Source organism: Callithrix jacchus, chromosome 22 (assembly GCF_049354715.1).
Source record: "Callithrix jacchus isolate 240 chromosome 22, calJac240_pri, whole genome shotgun sequence".
NCBI lineage: Eukaryota > Metazoa > Chordata > Mammalia > Primates > Cebidae > Callithrix > Callithrix jacchus.
Window position 1 is genome coordinate 20,584,695 of NC_133523.1, and position 17,240 is coordinate 20,601,934.

General features: G+C 47.3%; 2 long non-coding RNA genes across 3 annotated transcripts in view; one reads left to right on the forward strand and one right to left on the reverse strand.

Annotated features, from left to right (window-relative positions):
- Positions 1 to 1,379: 1,379 nt before the first annotated feature.
- Positions 1,380 to 16,088, forward strand: LOC128930477 (uncharacterized). Its single transcript, XR_013531333.1, has 5 exons — positions 1,380 to 1,525; positions 3,871 to 4,852; positions 4,950 to 5,557; positions 15,455 to 15,581; positions 16,074 to 16,088. It is a non-coding gene; the product is annotated as an uncharacterized LOC128930477 (long non-coding RNA).
- Positions 10,735 to 17,240, reverse strand: part of LOC128930480 (uncharacterized) — a 40,945-nt gene continuing 34,439 nt past the window's right edge. The window contains exons 6-7 of one of the 2 annotated variants that reach the window (XR_013531337.1): positions 12,857 to 13,034; positions 10,735 to 11,208 (exon numbers count right to left, since the gene is read on the reverse strand). This is a non-coding gene — a long non-coding RNA (uncharacterized LOC128930480). The remainder of the gene's footprint in view (positions 11,209 to 12,856; positions 13,035 to 17,240) is intronic. The other variant, XR_013531335.1, reaches the window with a different exon arrangement.

Here is a 17,240-nt window from a genome sequence, read left to right on the forward strand (position 1 = left end):
ACTACTACCACTAGCCCCCTTAAACTGCTTCCTGAGCAGGATGTTTCCTTTCTGTCTTCCCCTTTGTTTCTTTCTGCTGAGATAAGGTAAATGTAAACAAGACAAAAGGTATAAAAGCTGTAACCCACAAAAATAAATTTGCTGCGTTTTGGCCATAATCTTCACGCAGCCCTCCAGACTCTACTTTTCTATATTCTTTCTTTTCCGCGCACTCTCTCTCTCAGGTTGAACGAGACATCTACATTGGCGGTCTCGGGGACTCCCGCAGGTCGGTAGTCCCCTGGCAGATGTGTCGGACCCCGACACCCGGACTTGCTTTGAGATTGGTGGCAGTGGTGGGGAAGGGCTGTGGGATACAGAGGTCAGCTTGCTGCATGAGCAGCTCCCTCACGAGGGACAGAGTGGGAAGATACTGAGCAAGAGTGGAGGTACCTGTGGAGAGAGGAGTCAGACCAAAGGGCCTGTCGTGCATTGACTCAAAGGGACTGAGGCCTGTAGATTTTCAAGGGGCTGCCCTACGGCAGGTTAGGGCTGGGGGCAGGAGTTGGGTCCAGGGGAGCTGTCATTCTGCAGTGAGTTTACTGAGGTGGTTTGCTTTTTCAACCTTGCCGGAGGATTTGGCCTGTAGGGAACGTGTACGTTCCATTTGATATTTAAGGATTAGGCTGTGAGCTGGGTTATTTGAGAGATGAATGCAGGGCCATTGTCAGATTCTAGGCTGCTTGGAAGGCCAAATCGGGGAATGGTTTCTGAAATGAAGGCTTGTGTGATGGCTGCTGCGTCTTCCATAGATGAGGGAAAGGCCTCGATCCATCCTGAGAAAGTGTCCATGAGAGTGAGGAGGTACTTTAACCTTTTGTGGGGAGGCATGTGGGTGAAGTCCATCTGCCAGTCCTGTCCTGAGATATGTCCCCTGGCCTGATGGGTGCGGAAAGAGCAGACTTGGAGACCTCCCTCAGTAGAGGAGCGTGCACACGAAGGGCAATTGTGTGTGATGTTTTTTATGTGTTAGCTCAGGTGGGGATGGTAGTAGACTGTTTGGAAAACTCTGCCCCTACCGCAAAATCTCTCTCTCTTTCCCTCCCCCACAAAGAGGCTCCCTTATCTCTCACTTTACATACCGGTCCTAGCCCTCCCGCCGCCCAGCTTCCCGCCACCCAGCTTCCCACCCAGCAGTTCAAACTGACCAACAGTTGCCCACCACCTCGGCTTTTGGCTTCCCCACCCCCCAGCCCTTCAGCCCCCTATAAAACAACCCTGCCCCTCTGAGCAGCGCGGCCATTTTTCCTTTTCGTCCTGGCTGGCCTGCCCGGAGGCTCTTTCCTCTCAATAAAGCCTGAACTTAAGGAATTTCCTCTAGCCTGCGGTCCGGTTTCTTTCCCAATGAGCCCAGTCTTCCCGCAGAGGGTAGGTCGGACAAATGGTGCCGGAAACCCGGGACGGGAGCTGGGGCCGTTGGCCCGGCCACGGCCCCCCTCCCCGACCTACCCAACACTGGCCCTGCCACCTCCACGTTCCGATTAAGGTAAGCCAAGTTTTTCTTGCTTTGCCTTCCCCCGCTTCCCGTCTCCTCTTCCTATGGCACGGTGCAGTTGCTCCCTCTCCAGCGTTCCGCACGGACTCCTTGCCTAGTCTCGGCCGAGCCAAGGTAGTCTTCCATTCCGGCTCCAGGAGCCTTCCGAGGGACAGCCGCCAGACGGGGGACGCCCCTCTGACCGCTTCCCTTTCCGTACTTAATTGTACTCCGGGGAATTTGCAACGAACGGGGACGCCTTTTCGTTGCATCTGCCCATCCGCGCCGGAGAGTCTGTAGCTGCGCCTGCCATGGGAAATTCGGAGTCCAAAATACCTCTGAGCACCCCCCTCGGGTGCTTGCTGCGAAATTTTACCAAATTGGGATATTCCCAAACCCTCAGAAAGAAAAAGCTTATTTTCCTGTCCCAGGTGGCTTGGCCCCAATACAAACTCAGTAACCAGTCACATTGGCCCCCGACTGGCACTTTTGATTTCAACACCCTCCGAGATCTCGACGATTTTTGTCGCCGCGCGGGCAAGGACAATGAAATTCCTTACGTCCAGGCTTTTTGGGACCTCCGTACCCACCCCAACCTATGTTCTTCCTGCTCCACCTACCAAATCCTCTTATCTCGAACCCCCCGTAAATCTTCCTCCACTACCTCTCCCCCTCCCTACTCCTCACCGGAGGATCTGCCTGAACATCTGTCCTCTCCTGCCAATCTCAGCAACCACTCGCCATCAACGGCACGCCCTTCCCCCACTCCCTCTGCACCTCCTACCTCAGAGGCCATGCCTCGCTCTCCCTCTACTCCCTCCGAGCACCCTCCCTCAGAGGCTGCACTTCCTCTTGCCTCTCCGGTGGCGGCCCACACCCGCTCCCACCAGCCAGCTATCCTGGCCCCACTCCGAGAAGTAGCAGGCGCAGAAGGTTTAATCAGGGTCCATGTTCCTTTCTCACTCCAAGACCTGTCCCAAATTGAGAAACGTTTAGGATCCTTCTCAGCCAACCCGTCCACCTATATTAAAGAATTCCAATACCTCACTCAAACATAAGAAGCCCTAGTCCGGTACACTCGACTAGATCCAGCGTCCCAAAATGGGGCCACTGTATTAGCCTCCCATTTTATCTCCCAATCAGCACCCGACATAAGAAAGAAACTAAAGAAAGCAGAAGAGGGGCCAGAGACTCCCATCCAAGACCTGGTAAAAATGGCCTTTAAAGTATTCAATGCCAGGGAAGATGCGGCTGAGGCTGCCCGCCAAACTCGCATGAAGCAGAAGGCTGCCCTCCAGACCCAAGCCCTAGTGGCGGCTCTAAGGCCAGCAGGGAACCAAGAAGCCCAAGGCCAAAACCCATGCCCCTCCAGGGGCATGTTTCAAATGTGGAAAGGAAGGACACTGGTCCCGAGCCTGTCCACAACCATGGCCACCAACTAAGCCTTGCCCTATCTGTCGGCTCCCGGGACACTGGAAGTCAGACTGCCCCAGCTTCCCCAGGGTGCCGGTTCCTCAAAACAGACACACTGGCGTTACGCAGCCGGCGGTCACCCTCAGTAGGGAGGAGCCTGCTTGCCAGGAGCCGACCTCCGAGGGAGCTCCGTTCCCCAGTCTACTAGGGCTGCTAGATGACTAGCGGGGCCCTGGCTTTCTGACTCCGGTTACCCTCGCCGAGCCTAGGGTCACAAGACATGGGGGCTACCTACTCCGCACTTCCTTCTTATTCTGGCCATCTCACCCCTTCCCAGGTCTTAGTCATGGGAATCGATGGGACCCCCGAGTATCCCCTATCAAACCCCACCACTCATGTGCTCATGTAACTCCACTCCCTTCACCCACTCCTTTTTAGTAATCCCCACCTGCCCAGTTCCCCTTCTGGGGTGAGACATCCTTTCAAAGCTGAAGGCCGTCATAACCTTCCCCACCGCCAGCCCACACAGCCTTTTTCTCCTAGCCCTCAATACTCTGCCTCAGAACTCCAGACCCTCCAGTCTACTTCCGGGGTACAGTTCAAGGATGACTGGGCCTTCAAGCATAACCTCCTCATCCTCCCTGAAAAGCAAAGGTACCAGATAATCCAAGACATCCACAATTCACTCTACATTGGGCCTAAAGCCTTATACCGATTCCTCAACCCACTTTTTCACCCTCACCATCTCCTCAGTACCATACAGGAAGTCCAGTCCTCATGTACTGTCTGCGCGAAAACTAATTCCCAGGGTTCCTGTCATCCCCGGCGCCAGCTTCATCAGCTACGCGGGTTCCTACCTGGCCAAGACTGGCAAATTGATTTCACCCATATGCCAAAGCACAAACAGTACCGGTATCTGCTAACCATTGTTGACACTTTTTCAGGCTGGATTGAAGCTTACCCCACAGCCTCTGAGTCTGCCGGGACAGTAGCCACTCATCTCATTCAAGACATCATCCCACGCTTTGGATTCCCGGCTACCATACAGTCAGACAACGGCCTAGCCTTTATCTCCAAAGTCACTAATGCCGTTTCTACCTCTCTAGGAATTCAGTAGAAGCTACATGCCGCCTACCATCCCCAGTCCTCTGGTAAGGTGGAACGGGCCAATGGCCTAATAAAGGAGCATCTGACTAAGCTCATGCTTGAGCTCCGCCAATCCTGGGTAACCTTACTTCCTATCGCCCTCACCAGAGTAAGAGCAAGCCCCCGGGGCCCATCACAGCTTAGCCCATTTGAGCTGCTGTATGGTTGCCCCTTCCTACTTTCAACTCCCCCACCGCCAGAGACTACTCCTCTAGACAGCTACCTCCCCTACTTTACTCTCCTTCGCAGCCTTCTCCGAGAACACGCCAACGCTTCTCTTCCCCAACCCACCCAGCCATCTGAAAATACACAGAAAGTCCTCCCGGTAACCCTAGTCCCTCGACTCACTATATATTCCCCAGCCGAATTCCAGATGCTGCAAACTCCCCATCGCTGCACCCGATGAGCTGCCTTCCTACCCATTGCCGTTGGAGTCTCCCTTGCTGGTTCAGCACTTGCAGCAGGATTAGGAGGAGGGGCACTAGTCCACTCTCACCTGGCCATAGCCCGACTGACCTCACAACTCCAAGCGGCTATTAATGACTCTACTGAGTCTTTAGCATCACTCCAATGACAGATCACCTCAGTTGCCCAAGTTGCCTTGCAGAACCGAAGAGCCCTGGACCTGCTCACTGCTGAACGAGGAGGGACCTGTATCTTCCTACAAGAAGAGTGCTGTTACTACATCAATGAATCCGGCCTAGTAGAAACCCGAATCGAGAGCCTCCAGAAACTCAAAACTAACCTGTAGAGTCAGAAGTTCTCGGCTGAAGCCACAGCGTGGTGGTCTCCCTCTATGTATACCCTCTTGTCCCCATTGCTTGGGCCCCTAATAGCCGTTTGCCTAATCTTACTTATTGCTCCTTGCTTTCTCCAGTTCCTACAGCGGCTCTTTCAAGAACTGACTGGAGTCACCATCCACCAGATGCTGCTCCAACCCCACCCTGAACGAGTGCAAGAAACAGACCTCTCCCCAAACCTCCAGGCTCCTTAGGAAAAGAAACCTCTTCAGAACCCCCTGTCGACCCTTGTCAGCAGGAAGTAGCCAGAGAGACAACCGACGCCCCTGACCCCCTTTTTTTCTGTTCTTTAAGGAGTCGGGAATGTTTGGAAAACTCTGCCCCTACCGCAAACGCTCTCTCTCTCTCTCTCTCTTTCCCTCCCCCACAAAGAGGCTCCCTTATCTCTCACTTTACATACCGGTCCTAGCCCTCCCGCCGCCCAGCTTCCCGCCGCCCAGCTTCCCACCCAGCAGTTCAAACTGACCAACAGTTGCCCACCACCTCGGCTTTTGGCTTCCCCACCCCCCAGCCCTTCAGCCCCCTATAAAACAACCCTGCCCCTCTGAGCAGCGCGGCCATTTTTCCTTTTCGTCCCGGCTGGCCTGCCCGGAGGCTCTTTCCTCTCAATAAAGCCTGAACTTAAGGAATTTCCTCTAGCCTGCGGTCCGGTTTTTTCCGAACGAGCTCAGTCTTCCCGCAGAGGGTAGGTCGGACAGTAGACAGGTTGGAGAAGGTGCAGTAAGGGTTCAGCCCATAGAGTTGTGGAGGTCGAGAAGTATTTGTTTAGTCTGTTTACCGGGGAGGACATACCGTCCTGTAAGGAGTACCAGTCCCCCTGCTGAGTGGCCCCCAGTTGCTGGAGTTTTGTACCTCCTGAGGAATGTATTTGGGAGTGGTGGTAGGGGTCACAATGAGTACCTTGGCTGGTGCCTCGGGTTGGGGGGTAGAGGTTGCCCGTTTGGCTGCCTGATCTGCTTTGTGATTGCTGAGGGCAATGGGGTCACTTGTGGTTTGATGACCCCAGCAGTGGATGATGCCTGCCTCCTTGGGGAGTTGGGCTGCCTCAAGCAACTGCCTGATAAGGTGGCTGTTTTTAATGGACCCCCCTTGGGTGGTCATATATCCCCTTTCTTTCCAGATTGCAGCGCAAGAGTGCAGAATGTGGTGGGCGTACTTGGAGTCTGTGTCTATGTTAACCCTGAAATCCTTTGCTAAAGTGAGGGCTCGTGTTAGGGCAACCAGCTCCGCCTGCTGGGAGGTGGTGCCAGGGGGAAGGAGAGCTGCCTCAACTGTGTGTTTTTCGCTTACTGTGGCATAACCCACCTGGGGTTGTATTTGGAAGCTGCACTGCCATCAATGAACCAAGTGTAATGTGGTTGATTAATGGGGTGAGGAACGATGTGTAGGAAAGGGTTAAGGAAAAGGTCTAGTGCCTCGGCACAGCTGTGTTGTGGAGGGTTGGTTTGTGTAGGGATTAGGGAAGCTGGGTTTAGAGGAGGGCATGGCTCAAAGGAGAATTGGGGGTTGTCAGTGAAGGTTAAGTGGACTAATTGGGTTCCGGACGGAGAGACGGTTGACATGGCTCTGTGGGTGAACAGGTCTTGAAAGTGATGTGGAGAACGAATGGTGTTATTTTGCCCAAATGTTGGCTTGTTTCCTGGGCTAGGAGGGTGGCTGCAGTGAGGGCCCGCAGACATGGTGCCCACCTTCTGGTGGTGGTATCTAGTTGCTTTGAGAGGTATGCGACAGGGGTGAAGAGGTTATTGGCTCCTCATCCCAGGACCCCAACTACAATGCCCTTAGACTCTGTGACATATAGAATAAAAGGGAGGGATAGGTTGGGGAGAGAGCAAGCTGGGGCTGTGACAAGCGCAGTTTTTAGTTTCTGGAAGGCAGTATTTTTTGGTTTTATAGGGTCTGGGGGAAGAGAGGGGTCCCCTTTTGTGGCCTCATTTAACAGTTTAGCCAGAACACTGAAATTAGGGACCCATAGGCGGAGATATCCTGTGAGTCCCAGGAAGGAGATAAATTCTCCTTTGGTGGTTTGGGTTGGTAGCTGGGAGATGAGGCTTTTACAGCCCTGTTGTTATAGCCCTGGTTGTAGGGGTGAGTAGGACTCCTAAATAGGTGACCTCTTGTAAGGATATTTGGGCCTTTTTGGGTGAGACTCTGTACCCTCTGGTGGCTAGGAAGTTTAAAAGGAGGATGGTGTGCTGTTGGGAGTCCTCGTAAGAGGGGCTGCAGAGAAGAAGATCGTCCACATACTGGATGAGGGTATGGAAGGCTAGGGAGAGCTGTGAGAGGTCTTTGACCAGGGCCTGGCCAAAGCAATGGGGGCTGTCTCAGAAACCCTGGGGTAGGACTGTCTAAGTGAGCTGTTGAGCATGGTGGGTGTCTGGGTCAGCCCGAGTGAAAGCAAAGCACTCTTGACAGGAGGGATGTAGGGAATGGTGAAGAAGCCGTCTTTGAGGTCTAGGACCAAAAGTGGATGGTTGCAGGGATGGTGGACAGGAGAGTGTATGGCTTAGGTACCACTGGGTGGGTAGGCACGACAACTGAATTGGTGGCTCTAAGGTCTTGGACCAAGCCGTAGGAGCCATTGGCCTTTTTGACAGGGAGAATGGGTGTGTTATAGGGTGAGTGGGTAGGGCGCAGGAGATGGGTCTGGAGAAGTTGGGTCATTATTGGCTTTAGTCCCCACAAGTGGGCCAAAGCGATTGGGTACTGAGGGACGTTGGGGAACAGGGAGGGGTCCCTGAGTTTTATGAGGACGGGTGGTGGTGTGTAGCTATGGAGGGTGAGGCTACATTTCACACAGAGGGGTTAACTAGACTGGGGGGTAAAGGGGAGGTTTGGAGAGGTAGGGAAAGGGCCTGGGGCCGCTTGCAGCAAGAAGTGATGGGCTGGGGACATGGTGCCAAATGTGAGGGTAGTCTTGAATTTAGATAGTATGTCTTTCCCTAGTAGGGGAACTGGGCACTGAGGCATAACTAGACATTTGTGTGAAAAACGGACACTGTGTAGGGTGCAAGAGAGAGGCTGGGTAACTAATGGGTGGTGTTCTAAGCCTATTACTCCTACTATGGTGCCTGGGGAGGCAGAGAGGGGTCCTGAATGCTCAGGAAGGGTGGAGTAGGTAGCCCCAGTACCGATAATCCAGGAGATCTGCTTACCTGCAATGAGGAGAGATACCCTGGGCTCACGGGTGCTGACGGCCGTCGGGGCTCTGAGCCCTGGGCACCGTTAGTCTTCCTCAAGGACCAGGCCCAAGAGTTCTAGCAGAGGGCTGCAAAGCAGGGTGACTTGGGTTTGGGACTGGCCACTTCCCCTTGGGCGAGTGGGGCAATTGACCCCCCAGTGGTCTGGCTGTTTGCAATGCGGACATGGTTTTAGAGGTGCCCTTGGATTGGGGCATGTGTGTGCCCAGTGTCCATACTGGCTGCACTTGAAGCAGGGCCCAGGTGGAGTCTCCTTAGGGAGATGGGGTTTTGACCCCGGTTGTGAGCCCCGGATTGCATTGGCTAGGAGCTGGTATTTAGCCTGATCTCTCCCGTATCAATCCTTTTTCTCTTCTTCCTCCCTATTATTAAAGACCCTAAAGGCGGCATTAAGGAGCTCTCTCTGGGAGGCAGTGGGGCTGTCCTCAAGCTTTTTTTAGCTTTTTGCAGATGTCTGGAGCTCACTGGGTAATGAAGTGTGAGTGTAACAGGGCTGTGCCTGCTGGGGAGTTTGGGTCTACTTTAGTGTATCTGAGTAGAGCCTCTGAGAGGCAAGATAAGAATTGGCTAGGATTTTCAATGGGCTTTTATGTGATTTCACTCAGCTCATCATAATTGACGGATTTGTGTGCTGCCTTTTGGATTGCCTGTATTAGGAAGGCTGTTATGTTGTGTCTGAGGTCCCTATCACTATGGCCAGGTTGGTAGGTCCAATCTGGGTCTGTCCGAGGGACAGCTATAGTGCCTACTGGCTTCCTGCTGTTTTGTGTGTGTGCCTCATTGGCTTGCTGCTGCACGGCTGCCCAGACCTGCTTCCTGTCCTCAGGGGAGAGGGTGGTAGTTAGGATATGGAAAGATCATGCCAAGTGAGGTCGTCAGATTGTATGAGGTACCTAAATTCTTTAATATAGGTGTCAGGGTCAGACTGGAAGGAGCCCAGCTGTTTCTTAATTTGGGAAAGACAAGACAGAGAAGGAGATGTGTACATGGACAGTGCCCTCGGCCCCTGCCACCTCACGAAGGGGAAATAAGGGAGCTGGGGCAGCAGCGGGAGGTTGTGCAAAGGTGGAGGTGGGGGCAGAAGGAACGGGAGGTGGGAAATTGAGTGTGGGGAGGACACAGGGGGGGTGATGGAGCTGGTGAAGAGTTAGGTGGAGAGGCATATGGAGGCGGGCACAGAGCGGAGTGGTCAGTAGGGTTAAAAGGTTGATCGGCATCTGGGAGTAGGGGTTGAGCATGGGCAAGTAAAATTTGGGAGGTGGGGCAACTTTGACAGAGGGAAAGGCAAGAGCGAAGGTAAAAGAAAGCTTGAGTATAGGGAATTCTCCAGCTTTGCCAGTCTGGTGAGAGAAGTTGTTTAAGTCTGTGAGAATATTAAAATCGAAAGTGCCATTTTCTGGCCACTGGGATCCGTTATCTATTTTATATCGAGGCCATGCCTGGTTGCAGTAGAAAATGAGGTGTTTAGTTTTAATGTCCCCTCGGAGACCCAGAGTTTGTAAGTTGGCAATGAGACAACCCAGAGGGGTAGAGCAAGGGGGTTTTGACTGAGATGATCCCTTTTTTTTTTTCTATAGAAAGATAACAGGTCAAAATAAGCTACTTGAATGGTGGGAAAAAATAGAGTAAGCCCAATTCTAATGAACAAGAAGCAATAGTCTCTGATAAAGATAAGCAGAAAATAAAGATAGGAGTTATTACTGGGGCCAGTGGGTGATCCCGTTTAGTAGAGTTGGGAGAGACCGAGCAGACCCGGTAGAAGGAGGGACAAACCAAGGAGTGTCCTTGTTGGTTTTGAGCGTCCCTGTAGGGAGAAGATGCCACCAATTGGAGGGTCATCATCCTTTTGCCAGGGCAATAGAGGGGGTTCCCTCGGCTGCGCCTGGTCTTGGGAGAGAGAGAGAACAGGGGAACCCGTGGTGGCAAGAGAGTTAGGTCTCTTACCCAAATGGAGGTCAGTGGTGGATGCGAGGGGGTCTGGAGTGGCAAGCGGAGAAAGTCCCTGGGACACCTGGTACGGCAACAAGATTGGGAAGGGGTGGCTGGGGGGCCATTCGACCTGAGTAGGGATCGTCCAGAGACCCTGACCAATTCCCCTCCCGGGTTTCGGCACCACTAATGATAGAAATTAAAGAGAGGACCGAAACACCAGGTGCGGGAACAAGCTTTATTAAGAGCAGGGGAAAAGCTGCGGGGCTGCACCCAAAATTGGTGCGCAGCACCTGTGGCGTGGCAAAAGGGATTTTTATGGCCTGCAGATGCATCTGGTATGAGGGGCTGTGCAGGAGGGGAGGGGATGGGGAACTGCTGAGTTTGATAGTTCCTGGGAGGGAGTCGTGCTAGGGAATTGCTGAGAGAGTTCCCGGGAGCGGGTGGTGCTAGGAGGCTGGGGAACTTGAGGCAGCGGCAAATGGAATAAGTTCTGTCAATTGTATATTTTCAGGTGTTTTTCTTTGTATTTAATTGTACATCTTTATCAAGCTGTCATCTAAGTGAGCATTGATATGATTTTGGGATTATTGAATTTGCCAAGGATTGTTGTATTTCTGATTGGTCAATTTTAGAGTATGTGACAAGTGGTAATGAGAAGAATGTGTATTCTGTTGGTTTTAGATAGTTTTATAAATGTATATTAGGACTATTTGGTCAAGTGTTGAGTTGATTTTCTACCTTAGTGATTTGTCTAATAGTGTCTGTGGGGTGTTGTATTGTGTCAGAATCTACATTTCTTCACAGGCCTTTAAAGACTTCCTTTATTCATGTACACCCATACATTTTTAAAAACATCTTTCTTCCGCATTTTTCTTCATAAACATTCTTTTAAGTGCACACAGGGTGCCCGAGGCTGCTATTTAAGTACCTGAATCCTGTGTCTACTGAAATTCACATGCCCAAGAATTCAGGAGCACCCAGAGACTTCGCTATTTTAACCAACTGTAAATACCCCTGTGGCATAGAGAACAGAATTGTATGTCGGGTCCACTGCGTACTCCAGTTCTGTTCAGATTCACCCTTTTTGGAGGCCTTACTTAGATCTGACCCAGCCCCTGGAGTCTTGCTTCACACAACTGATGAGAAGAGATGAATTTTGGCTGGGAAATTCTGATGCCTTTCTAGAGCTGGTGCTCACAATTTCCTGAAATTGGAGATAAATAGAAAAATAAAGTATGTACTTTAGGGTCTTATTTCTTAATTTCTATTGAAACCAGTACTTGCAGAGACAGTCTAGTTAGCAACTTGTTTCTTATTCCTGCAGATCCAGTAGTTGTTCCACAAGTCACAAAAATTAAATACAAACATAAAAATTTCTCTAAACATTAAACATTTTTTTCTGTATTCTTCTCATCTGTTCTATATTTAGCTTTTATTCTCTACAGTTTTTTAAAAAAACCAATAACAGAGAAGCAGAAGAAATAAAAATGCTGGGCCCTTTATCTAAATTTTGGGAATTGTTAATCTCTTAATACCAAGTTTCAGGGTTTTATGCAGATTAAATCACATACTGTGTTATTCCCAGCGCAGTGCTTTTAACATACTCTTGAGCACATAGTACCTGCTAAGTAAACATTGCAATAGTACATGTGTACGTGTTGTTTTTCTAATGCAGGCTCATTCAGACATTGCCACCTTCTGTTTCCTTTGTAAACTTTACAGAGCCAGCAAAGAATATGATGCTTGAGGATGGAGATTGGTTGTCTTCATTTGTACCAGAAATACTTGTGTTGTGACAAAAGTGCAGGAGTGTAAGGGACTCTGCTCTGCCATTCTCTCCTTTTTTTTCCCCTTTTCTTTCTTTCTTTCTTTTTTTTTTTTTTTTTTTTGAGACAGGGTCTCACTGTGTCACCCAGGCTGGAGTGCAGTGGCATAATCTTGGCTCACTGCAACCTCCATCTCCTGGGTGCAAGTAATGCTTCCTGCCTCAGCCTCCTGAGTAGCTGGGATTATAGGCACCTGCCACCATGCCCAGCTGATTTTTGTATTTTTTAGTAGAGACAGGGTCGAACTCCTGACCTCAGGTAATCTGCCCGTCTTGGTCTCCCAAAGTGCTGGGATTACAGGCATGAGCCATCTCGCCTGGCCTGTGCCTGCTTTCTCTAACTAATGCTAATAATGAGCCCAGGGGTCATAACATCAGCGTTGAAAGAGGACTGGTTTAAAATGCTCATTTGGACCCCTTCCAAACCTGCAGAATCATATTACATAGAGTGGGACTAAATTTACCAAGTGATTTTTGAGCTCATTAAAGCTTGAGAGGTCCAACCTGGCCAACCCTGTCTCTACTAAAAATACAAAAATTAGCTGGATGTGGTGGCTCATGCCTGTAATCCCAGCTACTTGGGAGGCTGAGGCATGAGAATCACTTGAACCCTGGAGGCGGAGACTGCAGTGAGCCAAGATTGTGTCATTGTATTCCAGTCTGGGCAACAGAGTGAGACTCTCTTAAAAAAAAAAGAAAAAAAAGCTTGAGAGGCAATGCCAGTTTGCAGAAATCTCTTTACTTGTGCCCTTTCCACAGGTTCTGTTTATTGTTCTGGGTAGAAGCATCTATGTTGTTTTAATTGTCTCATGTGACTCTGAGGTGAAGCCAGAATCAGGTATGAGGGCTCCAAGAGAAATTCTTGAGAGTTAAGTTCCACCTTTGCACTGAAGGGTGGTCACAGGGCCTGCTTTGCTTTGGTTTGGTTGGGACAGGGCAGTGTGGGCCACATTTTCATTACTGTAGCAGAACTTGCTGGTGAGTCTTGCAGGGGAGGGCACCTGAGTTCAGGGAAGGAGAAACTTACATTTTTGTCTTCATGGAGCGGCTCCTGAATCTCTTCTGTTAGACAGAAATGGGTGGACTTTTTCTGCAAGCCTTGGTCGACTGCCTGTGAGTGTGGCGGTAGCAGGTAAACAGGTGGTGCTGACATCTTTAAGGGCATATTCTCAAGATGTAGGTGGAATTTGTCCAGAGAATCTCATCTGAGCAGGAATTTCAGAGGAGGAGGAGAAAGAAGAAAACATGGCTTTTTTTTTTCAGCTAAACATGTCTTAAATCAGCTGTGTCCACTTTTCCTCCTGGTTTACCATGTGTTTAATACTTGCGAACTTACTTTTCTTCTTGTGCTTTTCCTCCCTAACGAGTTTAACTACTGTTTAAAATCAGTATGGTAATCAGGGGTCTCTGAGAAATATTTCTTACATGTCAGAGCTACTTCATGGCTTCTTATATGCCATGCAAAATTCTCACAATGAATTTATAATCTGAAGTATTGAAAATGTTCCCTTCGTTGCTATTGAATTCGGGAAAGTGTGGATACTCAATATTCCTATTGGGAAAAGCTGGGGTTCTTAGTAAAGACGGAGGATGTGTAATGATAGGGTTTGATCTGTGTTCTCTATTAGCTCTCTGCAGAACAGGATTGAGAAAATGCTTATTTAAACAGGATGACATTTTATTTAGAAAGTTCTAGCAAATAAATATTAGGAGATACTTGCTCTCTAGAGTGCTTAAGAAAGACTACTTAAAATCACTATTAAAAATGACAACATGGGAGATATCTGTATGTTGAACTTTGCATAAAACTGATGTATCTTTATGGTTAAATTCAGACTATAATTTACTTTTGGGGTGGCAGTATCCCAGCAGCGATGCTGTGTCTTTCTGCATGTATCAGCACATCATAAAAATTTGTCCTAATGCACTTGATGGTAATGATTCACTTGGATAAAGAGCTCTCTCTCAGATTTTTTTCACTGCAGAGTTAATTGTGTTTCTTTTTTATTATTAAGTATCTTTATGCAGCCGATGTACATAAATCATATTTAATCTGGCAGCTGCCTTTCTTTCTTAGGTTTTCTTTGTTTATATCAGTCTTTGGAAAATGAAGGCTCTCATCTTTGTTTACAGGCCAGAAAAACTGGGAAAAATATTTTCACTTACTGGAGGTTTGACAAAATAGTATTTTTGGGCCAAAAACATTGGCATTACTGGTGGGTTTGTTAGAAATTCAACAAACTTTATTCCAGATCTTCTGAAAAAATAATCTGCATTACATATTAAAATTTGAGAGGTACCTGCTAACTCAGCATGTCTCTTTGATCTGAAAAATATGCACAATTTATTCTGTATGGTATAAATATAGCACCAAAAATGTACATGTTGTTGTTTGTACCTCTAATTTAAAGCTCTATTATTCAGAAAAATATCATATAGGAGTGGGTGCCATGGCTCACGCCTGTAATCCCAGCACTTTGGGAGGTTGAGGTGGTCGGATCACCTGAGGTCAGGAATTTGAGACCAGCCTGACCAACATGGAGAAACCCCATTTCTACTAAAAATACAAAAAGTTAACCAGGTGTGGTGGCACATGCCTGTAATCCCAGCTACTTGGGATGCTGAGGCAGGAGGACCGCTTGAACCAGAGAGGTGGAGGTTGTGGAGAGCCAAGATCTCACCATTGCACTCTAGCCTGAGTGAACAACAAGAGCAAAACTCCGTCTCAAAAAAAAAAAGAAAGAAAAGAAAAGAAAAAAAAGAAAAAGAAAAATATCAAGGCCGGGCACGGTGGCTCACGCCTGTAATCTTAGCACTTTGGGAGGCTGAGTCGGGCGGATCACGAGGTCATCCCGGCCAACAGTGAAACCCTGTCTCTACTAAAATATAAAAAGTAGCTGGGTGTGGTGGCGCGCATCTGTAGTCCCAGCTACTGGGGAGCCTGAGGCAGGAGAATTGCTTGAACCCTAGAGGCGGAGGTTGCAGTGAGCCGAGATCGCGCCACTCCCAGCCTGGCGCCTGGCAACAGAGCGAGACTCTGTCTCAAAAAAAAGAAAAAGAAAAATATCATATATACACTGATGTTGTGGAGCTTATGCCACTCTTTTTTCTCAGATTAGAGAATTCATTAGGGAATATTTCCGTGTTGAAAATTATTTTATTAGATAATTTCAGTCACTCCTATAAGTCAGAACCAGTTCTCTTTACTCTCTCATTTCACCTTGAGTCAAAAATTCTGTTCAGCTGGGTGCGGTGACTCTCTCCTGTAATCCCAACACGTGGGGAAGCTGAGGCAGGTAGATCACAAGGTCAGGAGTTCAAGACTAGCCTGACCAACATACTGAAACTTTGTCCCTACTAAAAGTACAAAAATTAGGCGAGCGTGTTGGTGTGCACCTGTAATCCCAGCTACTCTAGGCTGAGGCAAGAGACTTGCTTGATCCTGTGAGGTGGAGGTTGCAGTGAGCTGAGATCACACCACTGCACTTGGGCCTGGGCAACAGAGATTCCATCTCAGAAAAACAAAACAAAACAAAAATTCTGCTCATGTTCACTTTCTAAAAGTGTGTGTGTGTGTGTGTGTGTGTGTGTGTGTGTGTGTGTGTGTGGATGTGATTTTTTTCAGAGACCATTGACATTTAGGGATGTGGCCATAGAATTCTCTCTGGAGGAGTGGCAGTGCCTGAACCCTGCTCAGCAGGATTTGTATAGAAATGTGATGTTAGAGAACTACAGAAACCTGGTCTTCCTGGGTGAGGATAATAATTTCTAATATACCTTAAATGTTTCATTTCTTTGTAGAATGTTTTTTGGTAACTTATGCTTTGCACAAATGAGTTTCAGATCCCTGTTTTCCAGAAAAGCTTGGGGATTTGTCTGTGTAAAAAAGAATTTTTCATGATGTTTTATCTTGACCTGAACTTTCCACATGCCTGAGCTGATCTGTATCCTTCAATCTAGATTAGTGGTAATTCCAGAAATTTAATGGCAAAAAATATTGTTGCCCACACCTTAAAATCTGATTGCTACCATTAATTTTTGATTTAATAGTACTGGGTACTGAAATTAAAAACATACACATTTAAAATATTTTCTAAATATTTAGAAATTTCTCTTATAAATTAGTATTTTTGGGGTTAATTTGCTAGACTATTCTATTACGTTCTCTTTACTAAGCACATTACTAAGTTTTAGTAATTACAGAATATGAGCGAGATTTATGTTATTTATTTTTAATAAAATAGGTATTGCTGTGTCTAAGCCAGCTTTAATCACCTATCTGGAGAAAGAAAAAGAGCCCCAGAGTATGAAGAGACAGGAGATGGTGGATGAAACCCCAGGTAGGTGAGAGTGAACACAACATGTGACACAGATGAGAGGTCCAAAGGTCAAGAGAAAGCCAGTTTTTAAATTGTGATTTGGGAAGCTGTGTACCAAAAGAAATAGTTTCTGTAAGCTGGTTGTTGTTGTTGTTGTTTTAAATTTTTCTCTCATTTAGGGTCATCTTCTGTCTTATGCTTTTTCCAAGTTTATAGTGAGAGCCAAAGTCCTATTTATGGCATCTAACAGACTGCACAATTTGACTATTTCTTCATTATTTTGGGGGACACACAAATATCTGCATAATTTTGTGAAGCTCTATGTTAAACTATTTTTTAAGTTCTCTTTTTGCATCCTTTCTGAAATGTGTGAGAGTAGTAGTTTTGGCTCCATGAGGGTTTGTTGTTGTTGTTGGTTTTTTCTGCATATTCCATCCTGTTTGTATTACTATAGTCTTGAAATATAGTTTGAAATTATAAAGTAGGATGTCCCTCTGCTTTGTTCATTTTTCTCAATATTGCTTTGGCTATTCAATGTTTATTGTAGTTCCCTGCACATTTTAGGATTGCATTTTCTATTACTGTGAAAAATATACCTAGAATAGAATAGAATAGAATAAAATAGAATTTTGATAGGAATTTATTGAATCCATAGATTACGTTGGATAATACTTGCTTTTAAAAACTTTTGTTTTTAATTTCTAGTTTAATTCATTTGGTCAGAAAACACACAGTGTATAATTTTGGTCTTCTTAACAATATTGGCCCTTTAACAATATTTATTTTAGCAATATTTAACAATATTCTAGTTTCAGTTTTGGTCAGAAAACACAGTGTATAATTTTTGTTTTCTTAACAATATTACCACGTTAACAATATTTATTCTTTCAATCTATACACATGAAATATTTTTAAATTTATTTATGGTCTTCTAATTTCTTAATACATCTTTAATTGTAAAGACTTTTAACCTCCTTCATTAAGTTCCTTTCAGAAATTAATTTTAATGCAATTGTAAATAAGTTTTCTTCCTCTATTTTATGAAGTAGTTTGTTTTAAGTATACAGAACCATGACTTGTATCTTAATTTTG